The 22,944-nt window shown below is 45.0% G+C and overlaps 1 protein-coding gene across 9 annotated transcripts in view; it reads left to right on the top strand.

Annotated features, from left to right (window-relative positions):
• Rbms3 (RNA binding motif single stranded interacting protein 3) overlaps nt 1-22,944 on the top strand; it is a 1,220,120-nt gene that overhangs the window by 119,793 nt on the left and 1,077,383 nt on the right. The gene's annotated exons all lie outside the window — the stretch shown is intronic.

Raw genomic sequence — 22,944 nt, 5'->3', positions numbered from 1 at the left:
TAACGTGAGGGTCAGTTAAGAGTTCTGTATCCCAATCGTATGGATGTTTGGAGAGTGAAGGACCTCCTGCTGCCTTAGACACCGTGGGTCTTCTAGAGACTGAAGACTGACAGGGTGTAGATAGGGTGACAGCTATTTACATATGTAGATATGTAGGGACTTGTTGTGAGTCTAAGAAGTCCCATAGTCTTCCATACGTAAAGCGAAGACCCAGGAAGGCTGACAGTGGAAACCCTGTTTAAATGCCAGCTCCTAAAATCCAGGGGTACAGTCCCAGTCTGAAGGCCATACAGTCCACAGTGCTGGTGCCTTTCTCCAGGACCCTGGGGATGCTGCTACGGTCCACACAGAAGTATCCCCCTCCCTGGTTTGGTATGCTGGGTGGACCCATAGTACATGGGATGTTGCCTGCCATGGTGTGATGGTCTTCACTACCAATGTTAACATCTTTTAGAAACTCTCACATGTACACCCAGAAATGCTTTTTCAGCCTTCATCCTGACACATCCCATTAACCAGCATGCCCATCTTCTTCCCTCCCCACCTTCCCTTCTTCCTAAATTGCATTTTGAGCCACTATTATGTGTCAAGGCACTAAACTAATCTTAGCTGACTAGTAAGTGGGAAGAGAAGGTATGAGGCTAAATGTAGACTATGGACTTGCATGCCTATGTCATTAGTGAGGCATGCCTTTGGATGTGTCTGTAAAGACTTCTTGGGGAAAGGCTAATTGAGGAGGGATACCACCCACTTCTGTTAGGGTTCTGGATGAATAAAGGGTTAAAAGGGAGAAATCTTGTTTAGCGTCTACATTCTACCCTCTCGAGCTGCTGAGATGCAAGCTCTCAGCTGCTTCATGTCCTTGTTGCCATGATGGACTGTACCCTCAAACCAGAGCCAAGATAACCCCTCTTCCCTTCCTTAAGTTGCCCTTGTCACTATTTGGTCACAACATTGAGAAAAGTAGCTAATGCACATGGTAAGTTTGAAACTCACATCCAATCCTTGCCTTCAAAGACCTTACACATAGGGGAAAGAATTGACTTTTCTGTTTCAGTTGCAGACAACAGTCTAGCATAAATAAAACAAAAAAGTTATCTGAACATTAAATATGCACTGGTTAGTTTTAACCACCAATCTGAAACAATCTGGAAATACCTGGGAAGAGGATCTTAATGAGGAATTATGTAGATTAGGTTGACTTATGCGTATGTCTTTGTGGGACTGTCTTGACTGTTCATTGATGTAGAAAGACCCAACCTATTAGGGTGGCACCATTCCCTAGGCAACGGTCCTGAACTATACAGGGCAGGGGAAGTCTAGATGGAAGCAAGTAGGCAGCTGGGGTGCATTTGTTTCTCTCTGCTCTTGACTGTGAATGGGATGTGACTATGAGTGAGTTCCCGTCTTGACCTCCCCTCAGTGATGGACTGTAACCTGGTATTGTAACCATGCTTTCTCCCCCGCCCACACACGGAGAGATCCTTCCCATGTTGCTTTTTTCAGGGTTTTGGTTTTAGACCACAGCAACATAAATGAAACTAGAACAGTTGGGAAGCTGAAAGCCTTGGTAAATAAAGCCTGGGGATCCAGACTTAAGTGCTATCCACTAAAATCAGAGCAACTGGGAGACGGGCCTACTGCCGGATGGCTCTGCCGGGTTACAGTATCAGGCAGGGCCTCCTGCCAGAGCTGGCTCAAAAGAAGACACATTTGTAAAAGGGGCCCACGTCTACGCTTGCAGCCAAGGCCCAGTGTTTCCTTCTTTTCTGTCCTAAGCCTGTCTCAGGTATGCCTCTTTAGCAAGATGTAGATCATGAGCTCTGTCCTAACTGCAAGGAAGCCTGGGAAATCTGTGTGTTAGGTTTCCAGTCTCTTCTAGAGGGGAGATCAGTCAGAAGGTTTGGAACATATATATGGTAGGTATGTACCCTCACCACCCACCGCAGGGACGGAGCTTGTCCAATAACCACAATGAATATCCAGTGCTTTCCCCTCTGGTGGTTAATGAGGTTACAGGGCACCTAATGCCGGCACCTGTCTGAGGAGGGATGGCAGCTATGCAGAGCATCATCTTGGAGTATGGTCATGGTTGACTCTCACAGGCTTCTGTGATTACAGAGTCAGGATAGGATGGAGAGGAGATGCATAGTCAGGATAGGATGGAGAGGAGATGCATAGTCAGGATAGGATGGAGAGGAGATGCATAGTCAGGATAGGATGGAGAGGAGATGCATAGTCAGGATAGGATGGAGAGGAGATGCATAGTCAGGATAGGATGGAGAGGAGATGCATAGTCAGGATAGGATGGAGAGGAGATGCATAGTCAGGATAGGATGGAGAGGAGATGCATAGTCAGGATAGGATGGAGAGGAGATGCATAGTCAGGATAGGATGGAGAGGAGATGCATAGTCAGGATAGGATGGAGAGGAGATGCATAGTCAGGATAGGATGGAGAGGAGATGCATAGTCAGGATAGGATGGAGAGGAGATACATAGTCAGGATAGGATGGAGAGGAGATACATTAGTCAGGATAGGATGGAGAGGAGATGCATAGTCAGGATAGGATGGAGAGGAGATACACAGTCAGGATAGGATGGAGAGGAGATACATTAGTCAGGATAGGATGGAGAGGAGATACATAGTCAGGATAGGATGGATAGGTGGTACATTAGTGAGGATAGAATGGAGAGATGATATATTCTTCATGATAGGATGGGTAGGTGATACAGGAACAGACAGCCTCCAGATCTTAGTGGTTTGGGCTGTGGCGGTGGCTCTGTTGTAAAGCATGTGCCTTGGGAACATGGGGACTGGGTTAGAGTCCCAGAACCCCCAGAAACAGCCAGACATAATGGTGCATACTTATAATCCCAGTGATGGCGTGTCGGGAGGCAGAATAGGTGCCTTGCTGGAGCTCACTGGCTTGCTAGCCTGGCTTATTTGGCAACATTCCAAGCTAGCAAGAGACCGGTCAGAGACAAAAGATGGAAAGCCCCTGGGGAGACACCTGCAATTGTGTTCTGACTTTAATGTGCACATGGCTACACATACAGGTGCAGGCATACAAACAGCATTTTCAGCGTCTTGACATGCGCATCACACAGAGCTTCTAAAAGTCTGATCTGTGCATGAAACTAGGAGAGATTTTAAAAGTCTGTTGCAAAATTAAATTGCTTTCAAGACTTGTCAAAATAGTGACAGCAAAGTACTATCCTGAGACCTCTGAGCACTCTGAGCATGGAGACTTGGGTCAGTCACGTGGCCTGTGACCGCATGTGTAGATATTCCAAGGTGCTTCACTCCTTTGGGTGACTTGGTGATTCAAATAGCCCCAGTCTAATTAAATAGTGCCATTAGGATGTCTCCTGACCCTGCCCATATTTGCCAAAACTGGGCAGGGGATCTAGGAGGGCCACAGGGACACACACACACACACGCACACACACACACACACACACACACACACACACACACACACCACCTCTCGGTGTTACACTTATGGGCACACATTTGTGTGCTATATAGATGTGAATACCTGTGCAAGCTTTGAGAGACCTTGAGTGTCTCTCAGTCACTCTCCACCTTATTTTTTTGAGACAGGGTCTCCCGATGAACCTGGTGCTTACTGGTTCAGTTAGACCAGCCCCCAGATCCCCAGGGATCCCCTGTCTCTGCCCCCTAGCACTGGAGCTGTAGGTGGCACAGGTACACCTGCCTTTTGTGAGTTCTGGAGACCCGAACTCTGTCTGTGCAGCAAGCACCTTGCCTCTCTGAGCTCGTTTTCTCCAGTGAGCTCCTCCAACTGTTGTGCATTTTACACTGCACTCCTTAAAGTTCCCATCTAAACCCAGCGTTCGTTGTTTTTCTGTCTTCCCCGCTCTGCTGCGGAAGGGCTGCTAGGAGGGTTTCGTTCCAACATTGCACCTGTGTACAGTACTCTATAGGAAGGAAAACTGCAGCCCAACCCTTAGCAACTGCAGCCTCTCTCCAGTCCTTCCTTACCTATGGTCTATATAGGAATGAGCATGGTATTGCCGCAATGAATTAGTTGGTTGTTTTTCATCTCAGTGGATGGCAGAGATTTACCCCCTACAGTCTGAAGCAGGATTCAGCAATCTATGAACCATGGATCAAGTGTGACCCTCTGTCCTGAGCCTTTTAATTCTTTGGTAAATAAAGTTTTATTAGAACACATCCATGTCCATTCACAATCAGTGGCCGTGTCTCTCTTGTGTCAGCAGAGTTGGGTAGGTATGAGAGGGGTTATGTATTCAAAAAGCCTCACAAAATAAAATTATTTTACTTTATGGGCTTCCATATAGGAAGTATTTTCATCTCTGCTCTTGGTGGTTGGTGACCAGAGGTTTGGATTAGAGAACATTTAGAAATTTTGCCTTGGAGGGAAGTGAGGCTGCTATAAAACAAAATTGTTACTGTGTAGACACCAAGAAAATTCCCCAAACAACCAGACTTGGTTATCCATCGCTAAGGGGGTAGGGTTGGTGAGAGGATGCAGTGCTGGGGACCAGGGTTATTATGCAAATGTAACGCATCTCTTCATGAGCCCATGTGCTTGAAGATATGAATTGTACTAAGGTCTCAATGTAATGCATACATTTTATGACTTTATAAAATTCTTCAGTCATTGAGGCATTTTTCACTCTGCTCACCAGAAAATGTGAAATAGAGGACTAAGCAATTTTCTCATCAATCTGCTCCATGTAGATGGGAAAGCTGCTTGCATTTGCTTAGAAGGAGGAGGAGGAGGAGAAGGAGGAGAATGAAGGAAGGAAGGAAATAAAGAAAAAGAAAGGGCAACCCCCCAACATACACACCTTCAGTGTATTGGGGTGTGTTTATTTATTTATTTATTTTGGAAGTGACCAGTTATTGGCTCCAATTTTCCAATCTAACCATCAAAACACCACTTTGCTTGAGTTTTCCATGTGGTTGGTGTTCTTCAGATTGTCTCTAGTGAGCAGTTGTGTGTGTGAGAGGGGAGGGGAGCATTTGTACCAAGTTTGTTTATCTATCTGCTTGCTTAGCCTTTTTGATCTATCACCTACAGTGTTTAAATTTTTCCCTTGAACCATTTATGTGCCAGTATAGGAGCACACAAAGAGATTGAGGTGTGTGTGTATGTGTATGTGTGTGTGTGTGTGTGTGTGTGTGTGTGTGTGTGTGTGTATGCGCGCGCGCGCATGCATGCATATATGTGGTGGTAATTTGGAGAAAGAGCACCTTGTTGTGAGAGGACAGAGGGGCAGGGCTAGTGGATGGCTACTGGGAAAGATGCCCGCCAGGCTGACAACCTGAGTTCTGAAGGCTCACGGAGAGATGCTTCAAGGAGGACCAATGGCTACTAAGGTAACATCCAAGAGTGACATTCCGAAAACCCACAACAGCAAATGCTGGCAAGGATGTGGGGGACTAGGGACTTCTTCACTGCTGGGCTAGGTGTAAACTAGCATAACCATTAAGGAATTCCAATATGGAGGTTTTTCGGAAAAAAAAAAAAAATTAAGGGAACGGCCATATGGCCCAGCTGAACCACCCTGATCTCACTCCCAGAGAACTCTGCAACCCACTTTTGGGACACTTACACATCTCTGCTTGCTGCTGCTCCATTCCCTACAGCAAGGAGAGGAACCAGCTGACAGATGAGTGGGTGCTGGAAATGTGTTACATGAACACTCTGGAATTTTGTTCAGAGCAAATTAAAAACAAAAATTGAAACCACCAGGAAAATGGATGAATATGAGAAGCGTAATATTAAGTAAGGTGACAGGCTCAGAAGAAAAAAAATACTTTTCCTGCTATATGTGGGTCTCTCTCTCTCTCTCTCTCTCTGTGTGTGCGTGTGTGTGCGTGTGTATGTGTGTGCATGTGTGTGTGTGTGTGTGTGTGTGTGTGTGTGTGTGTGTGTGTAAAACCAGTCTGAGGAGGTAAAACACACCCCTTCTAATTCCTGCTTTCCTGCACATTTGTACAGATTGCTTATGTGTTTATTTTCAGTGAAGGGTTTTTCGTTTCTAACCTGTCTATGTGTATATGTCTGTGGTACACGTATCATGTGAGCATGTTCAGGCATGGGCCAGGGGTACATCTGGAAGCTCAAGTTGACATCAGTGTCTGTTTTGCTTGCTCTCCCCTTTCTGTACTGAGTCAGGATTTCTTAATTGAACCTAGAGGGGAATTCCAACATAGTCTTATCCGGTGCTAACCTTGAGAGAGTGGAGCAATTTTTTAAGTTACTACCATGTGACACACCTATGCCCCTCCCAGGTATCTGTCATCAGAGGACCCTACAACTGCCGAGGGACCCAGCTGGGCCATTCCCAGTCATAGGCCGAAGGACCCTAGTGCAGAGCATCGGGGCATGGTCATGAGTTCATCTTGACTGGACATTATAATACGGCCTGGCTCATTATTGGCACTGTGCATGGGAGTCCTCAGTGTCAATACAGATGTCTGAGTGGTGGTGTCAGAGCATCCGGGCCCGCTGAGCCCTAAGCAGGTGTCTTAGTTAGGGTTTCTTTTGCTGTGAAGGGATACCATGACCATGTCTACTCTTATAAAAGAGATCATCTAATTGGGGCTGGCTTACTGGTTCAGAAGTTTAGTTCAGTAACGTCGTGGTGGGACATGGCGGCATGCAGGCAGACATGGTGCTGGGGAAGGAGCTGGGAGTTCTACACCTTGATCTGGAGGCAGCGGGAAGTGAACTATCACACTGGGAGTAGTTTGAGCATATGTAGACCTCACCTCAAGGCCAACCTCCACAATGACACAATTACTCTATCAGGGTCACACCCCCTAATAGTGCTACTCACTATGGGCCAAGCATTCAAAGCCATGGGTCTATGGGGGCCATTCCTATTTAAACCACCGTAGCAGGTAAGGCTGTGTGGTGTGTGTGTTGGGGTATGTGTGTGTGTGGATGACACACTCAGCAACTTCCCAGGGTCCACAGCAGCTGACACTTTAACCAACCCCCTTCCCTTCCCATCCCCCCGTGACTGCTGCCTTGTACCTTAATCGCTGCCTTCCCTATTTTCTTTGACATATAGTGTACATAATGCTTTAACTAAGCCTGCCTCTCCTGGCGCAGGATGTGCTAAGAGCAGGTCCCTCTCTGTGTGGCAGTATTGAAGCTCTTCTCACAGACCCCTGCAGATCTGTGCTGGCCGCCCGCTGCCGTGTTAATAAATCTCTTACCTGAAGGAAAATTTGACTCAACACCTTTCTCTCAAGCATCCCCCTCCACATCCCCCATGGATGCCGCGATGCTGATGCTTTGCTCTTATTACAGAGGAAGATTCTGGTCCTCTCAGTGTTACCTTCCTGCTCACACAGCCTCGTTTTCACTCTCCTGATCATTTATACAAGTGACTTATGGATTTATTTATGGTTTTCTTTAATTTTTTTTTTCATGGGCACAATATTGTGTCTGGGATGGGATCAGGACATGTGGAGGCCTGATCCATGTGTCTTCCTCAATGGCTCTTCCTTTTATTTGATGAGACAGGGCTGCTTAATTGAACCTAGAGCTCACTGATTGACTAGACTGCTGCTTGAGCTTGCTCTGGAGATCTGCCCCTCCATCTCCTGAGTAGGAGGGGATCACAGGCAGCTGCCATGCCTGTCTGGCTTGTATGTGGATTCTGGGGATCTGGATTTCAGTCCTTGTCCTTGCCTGGCTAGTGCATGGCCCACTGAGTCCTCTCCCCATCCGGGTGTGTACACTTTTAAGACTGGCTTTGTAATTCAAGACTGAAGGATTTTCTTGGTCCTTGCGTTGTGATTTCTTCAAGGGTGACTCATACATTCTAAACCAGGGTTCTTGAGGCCCTAAGAGAAGAATTTTGTGGGAGATACAGTACTTTAAAACCAATGACCTGCCGAGAACATTATTAAATGCTTAAGGAAGCAAAGTTTTCTTAGGTTGTTTGTGGCCGGAATTAGTAAGCCCTTGCAGTGGCGAAGAGGCCTTTGTGTTAGGGAGAGGCCCTCACAGTGGGGAGTGGGCAGCTGTGGTAGCAGGGATGTGAGCCAGTTGCTTGTTCACACCTTAGCTGAGCAGGAAGCAGATGGGAAAGGAAGAGGGGCTGTACTGTGCTCTGCACCGTGAAGATGTGTTGCTGTCATTGTTAGTAAAAAGCTGATTGGCCGATAGCTAGGTAGGATTTTCAGGGCAGAGAGAATGCTGGGAAGAAGGATGGCAGAGTCTGAGGAGTCATGAGCCAGACTCAGGGGATGCAGGATACATAAAAGACGAGGTAGCAAGCCATGAGCCACGTGGTAGAACTTAGATAGGAAATATGGATTAATTAAAGTTGTAAGAGCTAGTTAGGTAACAAGCCTGAGCTATCAGCTGAGCATTTATAATTACCATTAAGTCTCTGAGTGGATATTTGGGAGCAGCTGCTGGGACACAGAGAAACTCTACCTACAGGGCTGGCTGTGAAGTTCAGATCCCTCCTCAAGGTGACCTACTTCCAGCAGCTAGACAACCTTCTCCCAGAGAGCCCACAACCTCTGAAAACAGTGTCACCATGGTGACTAAGTGTTCAAACACATGACTCTTTTGGGGGAACACAAACCTTACATCCAAACCAAACATATCCAAGTTAGAACCTGGTTCAAAAAGACAGTGGGAAGTCATGGGGGCAAGGCCTTGGAGAACCTAGTTTTAACTTTAGACACAAAGAGGTATGTGTCATGATTCTAGTTGAGGATACAGAACCAACAGAAGCTTCAGACCAAGGGCCTGCCTCCAGTGGGCTGGGTCCTGATGGTGAGGTTACTGGGAGCCATGGGTCAGGATGTAGAAATATCATTCTGCAGAGAGAATTCTGCAGATGACTGACGTCTTCATGAAGTTTGGATTTGCCATGGGTGCCCTTTTCTCAGTCATGAGCAACTTTCAAAAGTTTGATGAGTGAAATGCCACAGGAGGTACTGGTTGACTTGGGGCTTGAAGAAAATACAGCTCAGCATGATAGCTTAAAGGGGGGGGGGTCATTCTAATTAAGAGGATTTCCTTAAACAAAGATAGCTGTGTGGAACATTCTAGAGACTTAGCAAAGCGATATCTTAAAATCAGTGCATTGTGTGAAATCTAAACAGCCCAGGCTAGCTTTATATTTTTTGTGTCTTTCTTTTTCACATAAAGGTGTAATAAACTGTTTACCAAATTAAGTTATAAACTTGAGGGCTCAGACTGACTGTTTTATTCCAAGATGCAGACCCTATTGGTAGGGTAGCCCCTGTGGTTAAGTCTTCTAACTAAGCAACTCCTTGGCCTAGAACTGCAGCTTTAATGTACACACACTTAGGTGAGCATTGTTAACGTGAAAAGTCTGGGACTCAAGAGATGACTCAGGGAACAAGAAGCAATTTCCATGTGAGCGTGGGGGGGTCTGAGTTTGACTTCCCAGAACCCATGTAAAGTTGTGTATGGCTGTGTGTATTTGTAATTCCAGCCCTCCTATGATGAGACAGGAAACAGGAAATGCCCCAAAGCGTTGAAGGGCAGGTATTCTCTGCCATATGCAGGATAGAGAGAGAAACACACACACACACACACACACACATAAACACACACACACACACACACACAAGCTCAAGCTGGTGCTGACACAGTTCAGCAGGGCCTTTGAGTAGAAAGGACTAAATGTTCAAAAGGAAAGGAGCTGAGTATTGAACAAGATTGAGTTTTACAGTCAGAAAGGCATGAATATTTGTGAAACCTCAGAGCTGTGTGTCTTGGGAGAGTCATTTGAGCTCTTTGGGCTTCATTTACTGTGCTTCCAGAGGAGCAGGGGGCAAGGGGTCCAGGGGTAAGGGGGCAAGGGGGCAAAGGGGTAAGAAGGTAAGGGGCAAAGGGAAAGGGGTTGGAGGAGGGAAGGGAAGGGGGAAATGATGTAATATTATATGTGTGTTTCTAGCTAATGATTCTGCCATCCACGTGTACTTTTAACACATTTTCCTTAGACCTTACCTCTTCCCCTCGCAGGGTCCAGCACCTAGATGATCAAAGAAGCTCTGCATCCTTGGAGGGGTCAGACTCACCACAGTTAAATACGTGTTGATAGTGATAAGCTGTGCAGGGGCACACTCCTAGTAGATCAATGTCCTTGATGCCCAAGAGGTACAAGTTTTAGTTTTTTACATATTTTGCCTTCACCGGTAGTGGTATTGCAATTGTAAAGTATTTTCTTATGGTTGACAGTAAGATTAACAAGATTTTTGAAAGAGAAAGACTAGTTATGAGTCATCAGGCCCGTGGCCTACACGTTACTAAACAGGCCTGGGGAGTTTTATGGGAGCATGACACAGGGGTATTTCTGTGTTCTCCATGGGGAAAACTTCCAAAGGAGGAGGTAAAGTCAGGCACCCTGATGGGAGAGATGCAGAGGCCATTCCAGGAGAGGGGTATGTCTGAAAGTTCTAACTGTAACCCCTGCCCCAAGGAGACCAAACCTCTAGTGCAACAGATTTCCACTGTGTTTCCAAGCTCAGTATGAACCCCAAGATGCCTTCGATGCCTTTACATGCTTTGCTAAATGCAGACCTTCGTGTGTTCACTACAAGGTTGTCCACAGTGTTGCTATGGAACTCTCACTGGCCAAAGCAGGAAGTACCTCCTTGTCAGAAACAAACACATCTTGTCCAAAATAAAAGAAGTAGAACACTCAGGCTACTATTAAATCCTGGCAGCTGTGCAGGCATGGAAACCATGTGACTCGAGACGACTAGGATTGTGAATTTTCTTATAGAGAGGTAAAACATGGACTACAGAATAATGAAGGCTTTGGCAGGGCTCACCATGGCCATGGCTGAGGTGGGATCTCCATCCTACATCCCAGGTGGCATCTTACACAGGAAACATGGCACAGTCTCTTGGGTGGGGATGATGAGTAACTTGGAGCAGGGCTAGGTGATTAGAAAATGGGACGACACATTTATTCTACACGCATCACACTACACTGAACTCGGAACTAGCAATGATACATGGGATCAGTTGTATTGCCACAGGCTTTTATTGGTGTGTGTGTCTACCTTATACCTGTGAGATAAACAGTTAAAAGTGATTAAAAAAAAAAATAAACTGCGATTGGTAACACTTGCTGTAATCGCAGCACTTGGGAAACCATGGCAGGAGGGTGGTGAGTCTGAGCTAAGTACTAAGACCCTGTCACAAAAGGTAGGGTCTTCCATTGTTCATTATTGCTATCCTGGAGTAGTAATTACTACTCAGTGATACAGCCACGCTGCCCGGAGGAATTAGTCCTTTCTCATTAGGAAAGGGACAATTAAATCATGACTTTTAATATGTAATTCATGAAATGAATGAGTGTATAAAGGACTGAGTGTTGTACAAAATCAGTATCTTTTTCTCCGGAAGACACAGGGTGGAGACTGGAGGACTCAGAAGGCTGAAACTCATTTTCATATGGAGAATGTTGGGTGCGGAGCGGAAAAAAAAGCAAAGGGAACAAACAAAACAAAAACCTGAAGCAGCAACAAAGACAAAGACAGAACAATAAAGGAACTCTGGGCTGAAAACCATTTTGCTGTACAGGAAATGCAAACTTTATCGAGTGGCATACAGGAAGAGGAAGAGGCAAAGGGGTGGGGCCTAGACTGAGCTGGGCAAATCATGATGCCTGATTTTCATTCTGCCCTTCTGGGAGTTTAGAGGTGCTGTGAAGATGTGGTCTTAGAACGTTTGGTTCAAAAATGCCTAGAAACCAATAATTCTGGAATTGTTTCCACATCTCACACAAAAGGAATTTTGATAGTTTTCTTCTCCTAGGGAGATATTTATAATGAAAAGCCAATAACACTTCTGCTCTGTGCTAACTAAGAAATATTGACTGTACTTACTTCTTACTCTGTACTTAGTCTGTGGTGTGTTTGATATTTACAATTAATATTTTGTTCCTAAGGCCGCAATCTTACATGCTTAATGTTCAAAGCGGTTATCCCTGAATTAAGCTCTATCCACTGAGAAGCCAGGTGTCTGTAACAATTTTCAGGGTAAAATACAGATTGGTCCAAGGTCCTGGAAGGAATTCCTTCTTAACTGGAGTTGCCAGTAAGTGACTTCTGCTAGAGGCTGAGCTTAGTGTCGGTGTTAGACTTAGGGCAACAACCCTCTCTCTTCTCCAGTGGGGCAAAGATGGTTTGGTTTAATGATAGAGATGCCATAGTTTTATCATTTATGAATAAAATGAACTGAACCATCATAGGGGAAGGTACACTTCTGGGAAGAGGGAAGACAGTGAAGAAGGCTGGAAGCTCTGTGGAGAAGAAAGCTAAGAGAGGATTGATTCTGAGCAAGTTTTAGGATGATCTGATGACTGACTGAGAGGGAAAATATGAACACAAGCACACACACGCACACATGCACACACAGAGAGAGAAAAAAAAAAACAGATAGACAGACAGACACTGATTCTATGTTGCAGGCAGAAATGAAGCACAGAACAAAAACCCTTCTCTCCATGTTAATAATACTGACTCCCACAGATAGACTAATGGACCATAGGCCAGAAGAACAGGCCCAGTACCCTAATCTAATTTGTATTATTTTATCTTTGACAGTGTTCTTTTAATAGAAAACCAGTTTTTACTGTAGTAGAAAATAAATTATTTTCCATTTCTGGTTATCTATTTTAGTAAACTTTTAGACAGCTATGTTTGTCTTTGTTTTCATAGGTGTAGTATGTGTGTGCCAGTAAGTGTGCACATATTGTGAAAATATCTTAGTTACTGTTCAATTGCCGTGAAGAGACACTGTGACCAAGGCAAATCTTGTAAAAGGAAGAATTTACTTGAGGGCTTGCTTCCAGTTCCAGAGGCTTGGCTCATTACCGCCATGGCAGGGAGCATCATGGAGGCAGATATGATACTGCAATAGTAGCCAGGAGCAGCATCCTGGTCCATAGGCCAAGAGAGAGAGGAGGGAGGGAGGGAGGAGGGGGGGGAGAGAGACCAGGCCTGACTTGGGCCTTTAAACCTGGAAGCCCACCCCAAGGGACACACTTCCTCCAACAAGGCCACATGCCCTAATCTAATCCTCTCGAATAGTGCTATTCCCTGCTGACTAATCACTCAACTCTATGAGCCTACAGAACTCCTTCCTAACACCACAGGAAGCTGGTGGCTGAGGGTAGGTGTCTTCCTCAATTTCCGGCTTTTGAGAAAGGTCTCTCAGTGCACTGGGAGGTCAGTACTTGGCTTAACCAGCTGTCCAGTGAGCTCCAGGGACCTGTCTTTCTCTGTACCTTTGGCCCTGGATTGCAGATGAACACAGCCGTGCATGCCTGGCCTTTTATATGGGTAACGGGGTCTTCATGTTTGTGCTCAAGCTCTTTGCTGCTAGAGCCATCTTCCTGCCCTCCTTCAACTTCTCACGTTTCACAGGGTCCGGGGAGTGAGTAAACACAGGAAAGCTTCCTTACTCTCCTCACCTTGCATTTTCAATAAGTGCATCTTATCCCTGTTATTTCGGGGCCAGCTTGTGCTGATAGTATTTGACAAAAGTCAGTAATTTTCTGAAATAATGTTACATCATTCACATTTAAAAAAATCATGAAAGCAGTGACTGAATGTTTGCATCTGATGGTAACAGAGATTGGGTTTGACCTGTGGCTGTACATATAAATGGTTAATCCCATTATCATAATAAAAATGAGCCTATTAGCCTTATTTATAAAAGGACATTTTAGCAGAGGGACCTGATTGGGTGGGACCTTTTCTAATTCTTAAGTGCAATTAGGAGAGTCCCAGGTAAGAAATCTGGAATGGGTATCTTGTCTAAATGTGAGTTGAATACATTATTTTGTCAGTCATTATCTTTGCGGGAGCAGTTATGAGGCCAAAATATTTGGAAGCGTCGTGAATGTCCTAACCTGTTCAGTTAAGCATCCCAAGACCCAAGCATATTATAGAATAATTTGTCAGATTTATATAAAGATCCTAGTGTCATAGACTGAAGCTACAGCTCAGTTGGTAGAGCACTTGCCTAGCATGCAGAGAAAGCCCTGGGTTCCATGGCCAGCACCACTTATATATACTCCATGTGGCAAGGTATACCTGTAATCCCATCACTCAGAAGTTTAGAAGCATGAGAATCTGAAGTTCAAGGTCATCCTCAGCTACATAGAGAATTTGAGGCCACCCTGGACTCCATGAGACCCTGTCTCAAATAAATGAAAGCACTCCCAAAACACATAGTATGTGCTTGTCGTCCTAATTTGTCTTAAAGTTACTGTCTTGCTACTTTATAGTGCCTCATTATTTTGTCTTTTACTATCCTTTCTTTCCATCATCTGTAATCAAAGAAACCACTCCAAGATTTCCCTAACTGTCCAATAGTTCAAGAGTCTTAGAATAATTCCTGGCATTTTAGAGCCAAGGCCTAATGACCTCTTTCATGACACGAAGGTTGTGTGTCCACTTTAAGGCTCTAATGCTCTTAAAACTGGCGGAAAGGACCGACTTTGGGCGATAAACCACAGCATGCAGTGGTCAACTGGAAACCCCAAATTTCTGTTCAAATCCAGCAAGGGTTTTGCTTCCCAATTTAGAAAAGGAAACTTATAGACATGTCCCCAATGCAGCTGTGTCACCTCGGCACATGAAGGTGCCCTCCTGCACTGGGGACAAATCACAGGTAGGTGTCTCTAAAGCACTGGTTCTCGGTGAGAAGGCTCAGGCTAGCTGTCATAACTGGGAGTGGCCTGCCTTCAGTGGCTTGGAAAGTCCTGGAAAAACTTTAGCAGCAGCTTGGAGATGGGGCAGTAGGTCAAACGCCTGCTGCACAAATATGAAGACCTGAGTTTGATTCCCCGGGACCATGTGACAACCCAGATGTGGCAGTAACTGTCTGTGATCTCAGCGACAAGGAATTAGAGACAGGAGGATGCCTGAAGCTTGTTCGTCAGCTGCTCCAGCTGAGTCTGTGAGCGCTAGTGAAGAGAGGCTAAGGAAGACACGCGACAGCGATATCAACTGCTAGCTTCCACATATATGTGCACATGCATGTGCCCTACACACAAACACACACACACGTGCACACACAACCGACACATACACATATACACTACCACCACCCCATACCACACACTTATACACACACAACACACACATATGCATATACACCACCCACACCACACACTTACACACACATTCACACACACATATACACCACCCCCACACATACTTACACACACATACATGCACACACACAGCCCACACATACACATATACACCACCACCACACACACATATACACACACGTATACACACACATATACACTACCCCCACACTACTCATTTATACACACACACACATACACACAACACACACAGACACATACACATATATACTACTCCCCACCACACACTTACACACACACACCATGCACACACACACACACCATGCACACACACACACCATGCACACACACACACACCATGCACACACACCATGCACACACACACACCATGCACACACACACACCATGCACACACACACACACCATGAACACACCATGCACACACACACACACCATGCACACACACACACACCATGCACACACACACACACCATGCACACACACACACCATGCACACACACACACACCATGCACACACACCATGCACACACACACCATGCACACACACACCATGCACACACACACACACCATGCACACACACCATGCACACACACACACCATGCACACACACACACCATGCACACACACACACACACCATGAACACACCATGCACACACACACACCATGCACACACCATGCACACACACACACACCATGCACACACACACACCATGCACACACCATGCACACACACACACACCATGCACACACACACACCATGCACACACACCATGCACACACACACCATGCACACACACACACCATGCACACACACACACCATGCACACACACACACACACCATGCACACACACACACCATGCACACACACACCATGCACACACACACACACCATGCACACACACACACCATGCACACACCATGCACACACACACACACACCATGCACACACACACACACACACCATGCACACACACACACACACACACACCAGCAAACCCACAGACAACACTGACCGGCACCTCTCTTCCCATTCCTCAACCCTCTCGTTTGCATTTCTGCCCTGGTTTTTCGGGACATCTGTCCATCATCTAAACCTTGACCTTCATTTCTTTACCGTATTGTTCTTGACCCAGTGTCACCGAGGGTTGACCTCAGTACCTCATGCAGAACAGGCCGAGTCCCCAGACCCACCTCTTTCCTTTACCTGCTTTAATTTAGCCTTCTAGAAATTATACAGACTTCTCAGCTGCGGTTTCCCTGCCAACCCTGGCTGATGCCGCCTTCTGGTCCTGGAACCCCATCACCCCTCAGCCCCACTGTTTCTCTGCACCCTCCGGTGACCTTCTTAGAGGTCACCTTCTCAACATCTGACTGCACATCCTGCTTCAGTCTCCCTGGAATTTTGCCTCTCTGTTTCTCTGCACTTGCTTCATAGCCTGCATTCTGAGCTCTAGAGGGGAAGAGCCATTAGCATAACTTTGCCCGGCACTTCCACATCCAGTACACATGGCCGCAGATGGCTAAAGCTGTTGGCAAGCTGAAAACTGAGAATTCATGTTGTCTCTACCTGTATGCGTGTCTGCAACCCTTAGCCAGATGGCTATGAGCTTGTGAAGAACGTGGTGCTGTGGCTTCCTCGGCCTTCGATGCTCACCTCATGCAGCTGTAGGGGGGCAGAGTCCAGCACTGTGACATGTGTGGAACTGAAGGGACATTACTAAGGACACATTTTGAAATCTGCAGCAAAGGGAGATATGACACAGCATTTTGTGGCAGGTTTAGGTTTACGCCCTCTTTTCTGAGAGGCAGGTTCTGCATTAACTTTGGTAAATCCTTCAGATAGCAACAAAACCCTGAAAAGTTCCCACAGCTGATGAGCATTATAGTATTTGTATATATACTTCCTCCATTTTATTTACATTTTTTCCCTTAAGATAATTTAGGCTAGGATATTTATTCATTCTCTCTCTTTTTCTGTGTGTGTGCGTGCATGTGTGCACACATGTGTACACACACATGTGTACATGTATTCACATGCATGTGGAGGCCAGGGATTCATGTTAAGCATCTTCCTGTATGCTCAGTGAGAGAGGCAGAGACTCTCACTGAACCTGGAGCTCACTTGTTCAGCAGCCTGGCTGGTTAGAAATCCCCAGGGATGCTATTGTCTCTGCCTCCCATTGTTGGGACTGCAGGCACCTGCTCCCAGGACTGGCGTTTATGAAGGTTCTGGGGATCTGGACTCAGGTGCTCACGATTGTGTGACAAGCACATCACTGACTGAGCACCTCCCAGGCCACTGCCTGTGGCCTCGTTAAGTGATAGGAAGGGACTAGCTTCGCTGGGCTCTGTCAGCGTGGTTTGTAACTAAAGGAAGACATGCAACAGCACTCCCAGATTTCCACATCTCTCATTCAAAGTCTCAGCCTCGCGCAGCACACCGCAGTTGCTGGCCAAGAACCCGAGACATTGCCTTTGACCAGTCATCCTGAAAATGATTTCTCTTCCTTGAACATCTGATGCATAGCCTCAGTCAGCTCCTGTGGTGATCGCCACATTCACTATCCAAAATACACTTGACATATGCTACGGTTGGCGGTCTGTGAATAAGCTGTCTAGACAGGGCATTTAGAGTCCCGTAATACCATCTTCATTGGCACCAGCGTGTTCACAGACGTTCTCAATATTGATGTGAATAAATCCACCAAAGCAGACCCAACTCTGTAATTTCTAGGTGGGTTTTGGGAAAAATAAGCGCCGATGCTTTCCTCATAAGATTCCAGTGGCAAACTAAAGTTTGAGTCTTTTTACGCTCACCCTGGGTGACCAGTGAATTCATCAGGCTTATTTACAGAGCATGGGTCAGAGCTTCCAGCAGGAGCAAGGATGACATTAACAGCCACACAAGGAAGTCTGCCCCAGCACAGATGAAGGCTCCCTTTGGCTTGCAGATGGATTCTCTTCTGTCTCCAGCTCTTATGTTTTAGCCCCTCCCCAAGACCTCAATGCCCTGTGCTATTATGGCAGATTTGCATAAAATTGACTGGGATGCATATCTGGGGACTTGAGTGAGGGTCCACAGACCCTCTCTGTCCTCACCTTCTTCAGCTACAATCAGAAAACCAAGCCATGATGATACTCTACAAACAGACACAGCTGATCTTACAAAGGTGGCGGTTGGTCTGTTGGGTGGATAACGCTGTACAACATGGGTGTGTGTGTGTGTGTGTGTGTATATGTATATATATATATATATATATATATATATATATATATATATATACACATACATACATACTCATATCCATTGCCTGTGAAACGCAGGTGACAGGCATGGACGTGTCCCCATGATATAAACGGAGCTTGTACTGGTGTGAAAATGCCTGAAAAGACTAAGGGTTGGGAAGGCTAGCATACACACCAGGAGTCTCTGAAGCTTCTGGAAGCTTCTTCCCTTCTCCCTCAGACCTGAGAAATCTGCTGCACTCAGTTAACTATGCTCGGTGTATTCCCCAAAATATTTATATATCACGCTCACCAAGTTAAATTTCGTATTCTACATTAAGCCTGCATGATGAATGGCTTTATCTGGCCTATTACAGTCTGTTAAACCATAAATCCCCAGGCAGGAGAAGCAGATAGAAAAAAATGCATAACCTGAATGAACAAAGCCACCGAGGGACAAACCATTTCTGTTTAAGATGGTTACAGTCCATCATATTTGCTAACAATAATATGTAAAACACTCCAGGAAAACCTATTTGCTCGTATTTCCCTTCTACTTCAATTCCTATTGTTAACAACGAAAAGGAGTGTTGACATAGGAATATCTAGCCCGATATTTCCACTTCCCTACTTTATTACCTACACAATACAATGCTCCTTGGGCCAATTTGTACTTACATTCTTGTTGTTAGATGAGTCAATGAGTTCATGAATACACACCAATGTGAATGTGCCCCTATATTCTAGTTGGAATGCTGACATCATAGCCGTTTGTTTTTCAGTTTAAAAATTTCCTGGGCTAGCAAGATGGGTCGGTGGGTAAAGATGTTTGCTATACAAGCCCAATGCCCTGAGGTCAATTCTGGAACCCATGGTGGGAAGGAGAGAAAGGCTTCTCAAAGGTCATGATCTAACCTCTGCTTGTGACCTATATGCACACAAAAAGAATCTTATACAAAGTTTCCTATTTCTTTTACCGCTGGGGTTTCCTTTTTATCTGGTTTCCATAGAACCTACTGTTTTGTTCAGTTGGTAAGTTTAATCTACTTTGTATTAAAGGTACTTAGGCCTTGCTAATGGTCATCAATAATTGTCTTGTTCAATTAAAATTACTCAGGACTTCTAAAGCGTCTTTCTTTGTATTACACAAACTAGAACATAGTACATTTTAGGGTGGGGGGGTCTCATAATTTCTCATCAAGCTGGGTGCTCTTGGGAGTCAAGGGAGTGGTATTAGAAATTGTGTTAGGACAACAGGAATAAGCCAGGACCTTCTGGGCAATGAATCTGCAGGATCAGTTAGAAGCATTCACAGCGAGTCTGGCTTACATAACTCTGAAATGTGAATGACAGCTGCACAGAGGCTGCCATGTTTGAGTCTGCTCCCTGGTGCCCTGGAACTCAGCTTCTCTAACTGGAGACCATGCCCCGGTCCCTATCCTTGTCCTGTCTCCATCCCTGTTGAGTAAATGTGGAGTTGTGAGAAATTTGGTGACAGTGAAACCTTTCAGAATGTGTCACCAAATCGGTTGACGCTAAGATGTGATGAATCTGAGGTGTCCGGAGCACTCCTCCATGTTGCCTCCTATGAGCTTGCTGCAGCCTTGGTTCTGGGCGAGCTGCATGGACACTGACCTGTGCATGAGGTCATAGCACTGCCAAGGAAGGCCGCCTGAGACACATCAGCTCAGGTCTGAGACTATCTCAGAAACTGCAGTGATTTTACTGGACATACAAACTTTTGTGATCTTACAGAAAAAAAGGAGTTAATATTTTCTTAACGTTATTCATCTGGTCCGTATATAAGTATTATATTGCCACGTCTTGGGGTTGTACTGTGTTGGAATGTTTGGTTTTAAATATTGCTGCTTGAGTCACAACTTGAATTTCATTTAAAAAAATCATTAAATGAATTTTGTCTCTGAATTAAGAGAGCTTTCAACAGTTTCTTAGATGACCATAAACATACTTCTGTCACTTTGTACTATGTATTTATGGAAAGCAGTACTCTCAGCATTGACAGATGTAAAATCAAGCTATCAATCAAATCTGAGAAATGTTGAAAGTACTCTGCATACCTCGCTATCAAATATTCAGTCAAGAGTAATTCTCTATGTAAAAATAAAGCATCCAGCTCATTAGTATGCAAAGTTGCATTTGTTTTAATGAATAGTAAAACTCATATGTATAACTGAGAATTTATTTAAGATAAATATCACCATAACTTATTGAGAAATGTTTGTTTTATATTCCTATTTATATTGCTATTTTTTCCTCCTACCATCTTGACTTGAATAACTGGGGTCACATAAACATTCCCCATGCATAAAAGGTTATGAGTGGAAAAGGCTTTACTGGGAACTTGTGGGTAAGTAAGTTTTTAATAGTGCCACTGGAGTGAAATAGTTAAATACAAGAGAATCAACATGTGAGGTGAATTATCTGATGTTTCAGGCTGCAGTTCTTATGGTCAAGGTTAAAAATGAGGTTTATTGTGAAAATAGTGGCATTCATCAAGTGATTGTGTTTATGTTTAGCATCGTGGTTACATACATAGCTGTGTCTGCTGCTAGGTTATGGAGGAATTGACAACAGAACACTTACGTGACTTGTAATGGTGTTTTATAATCCTTTAAATGTGTGTAAACAGGACCCTGGGGGATTACATGACATCTAGGAAGAGTTCTATGAGTTCTAATGGAATCCCTTCCATATAATTCTTTGTGTATCTGAGTTTGTACGCACATACTCATGTGGGTTCACATGTATGTACACATGTGCAGGTGTCATTCCTCAGGGGCCAGGGGCCATCCGGATCTGGGCTATCTGGTCCTTTTTTTTTTTTTTTTTTTTTTTTTTTTTTGTGAGGCAGAGTCTCACACTTGGCCTGGAGCTCACCAAGCAGGCAAGGATGGTTTGCCCTTGTTCTTCAGGGATCTGTCTGTCTCTCTCATGCTGAGATTACAAAATACTTCCTTATGTAGGTTCTGGAAATCAAACCTGGGTCCTTATGCTTCTATGGTGGGCACTTTGCTGAATGAACTCTCCCTTTGGCTCCTCTCTGTTCTTGATCAGTAGAACAAATTCTTTAGCTTATGAAGAACTTAATCCTTCAAAAGAAGCCATTAGAGTTTTGAATTGCCATGAGGAAGTGGACATGGGTCTTGTTATATCTGAGGACTGACATAGTACATGAGCCCTTGCCTGTATGGGGCATCAGATCTACCCAGTAGTCCCCATTTGACCCAGAATAACTCCAGTAGCCCTTATCCCTTCTTTCAAATAGTTGAAGTTGGTTCTCATGGTCTTTGGAGTTTCATCCAAGCCTTGGCTTTACTGAGCTTTTTTTTTTTTTTTTCCATTTCTTTCTCCTATGACATATTCCCCAGACTAAATTGCTATTCTTTTCATCTTTGAAAGTATATTCTTTGACAGCCTTTCTTAAAAATATTCACCTCAGAGGCAGATGTTTGAGCTAGGGTCTGAGCAAAGCAGGGCATTGGGTTTACTGTGAAGGGTTTGCACAGCTGTGAGTCTGTGGACTATAGAAGTGTGTCTGCAGAGTGAGGTAGAGGAAGGACGACTCCAGTCCACCAAACAAATGCTGTGGTGTGTGTGTGTGTGTGTGTGTGTGTTGTGTGTGTGTGTTGTGTCTATGGTGCATATGTTTGTCTATTTTGTTTGTGTGTATATATGACTATGATGCGTATGTGTGTCTATAGTACATGCTTGTGAATGTCTATGTTGTGTGTATGTATCTGTGTGTTCATATGTGTAAGTACAGGTATTCACACACCACAGTATACATTTGGAGGTCAGAGGACAACCTTGGTTGTCAGTCCTTGTCCTTCCTTGTTTGAGATGTGGGGATGTGGGGTGGCTGAGTATGCCATGCTATTTGCCCAAGAGCCTGTCTTAGTTGGGGATTCTATTGCTGTGAAGAGAGACTATGACCACGACACCTCGTACAAAGGAAAATATTTAATTAAGGCTGGCTTATAATTTAGAGCTGTAGTCCATTATCATCATGTCAGGAAGTATGTGACATGTAGACAGACATGGTACTGGAAAGGAATCTAAGAGTTCTACATCTGGATTGGCAGGAAGAGCAAGACACTGGGCCTGGCTTGAGTGCTTGAAACCTCAAAGCCCAACCCTCCCAGTGACACACTTCCTCTAACAAGGCCACACCGCCTCATAGTGCCACACTCTATGAGTCTATGGGGGACATTTTCTTTCAAGCTACCACGGAGTGTCTCTCTAGCCCCTTATTTTGCTTTTTGTTGCACAGATCAAACCCAGGGCCTTTACATGTGATCAGTATGCCCTCTACCATTGAGCTATAACCTCAGCCCTTGGACTTGTGGCCCTCCTGCCTCTGCCTCGCAAATGCTGACATTGTAGGTCATACCACTTGGCTAAGGACCTCTATTTTCCTATCAACACAAAGACATCAGATGAGTTTGCCCTTACTAAATCTGTCACCACTCTGCTCCTTCCTCATACTGTGGCTGAGACACTGCACACCTTAATAACACAGAGTCCCTTGCCAGTTGCTA

This window comes from Phodopus roborovskii, unplaced genomic scaffold (assembly GCF_943737965.1).
Source record: "Phodopus roborovskii unplaced genomic scaffold, PHOROB, whole genome shotgun sequence".
Lineage (NCBI taxonomy): Eukaryota > Metazoa > Chordata > Mammalia > Rodentia > Cricetidae > Phodopus > Phodopus roborovskii.
This window is presented reverse-complemented; position numbering and strand designations above follow the sequence as displayed.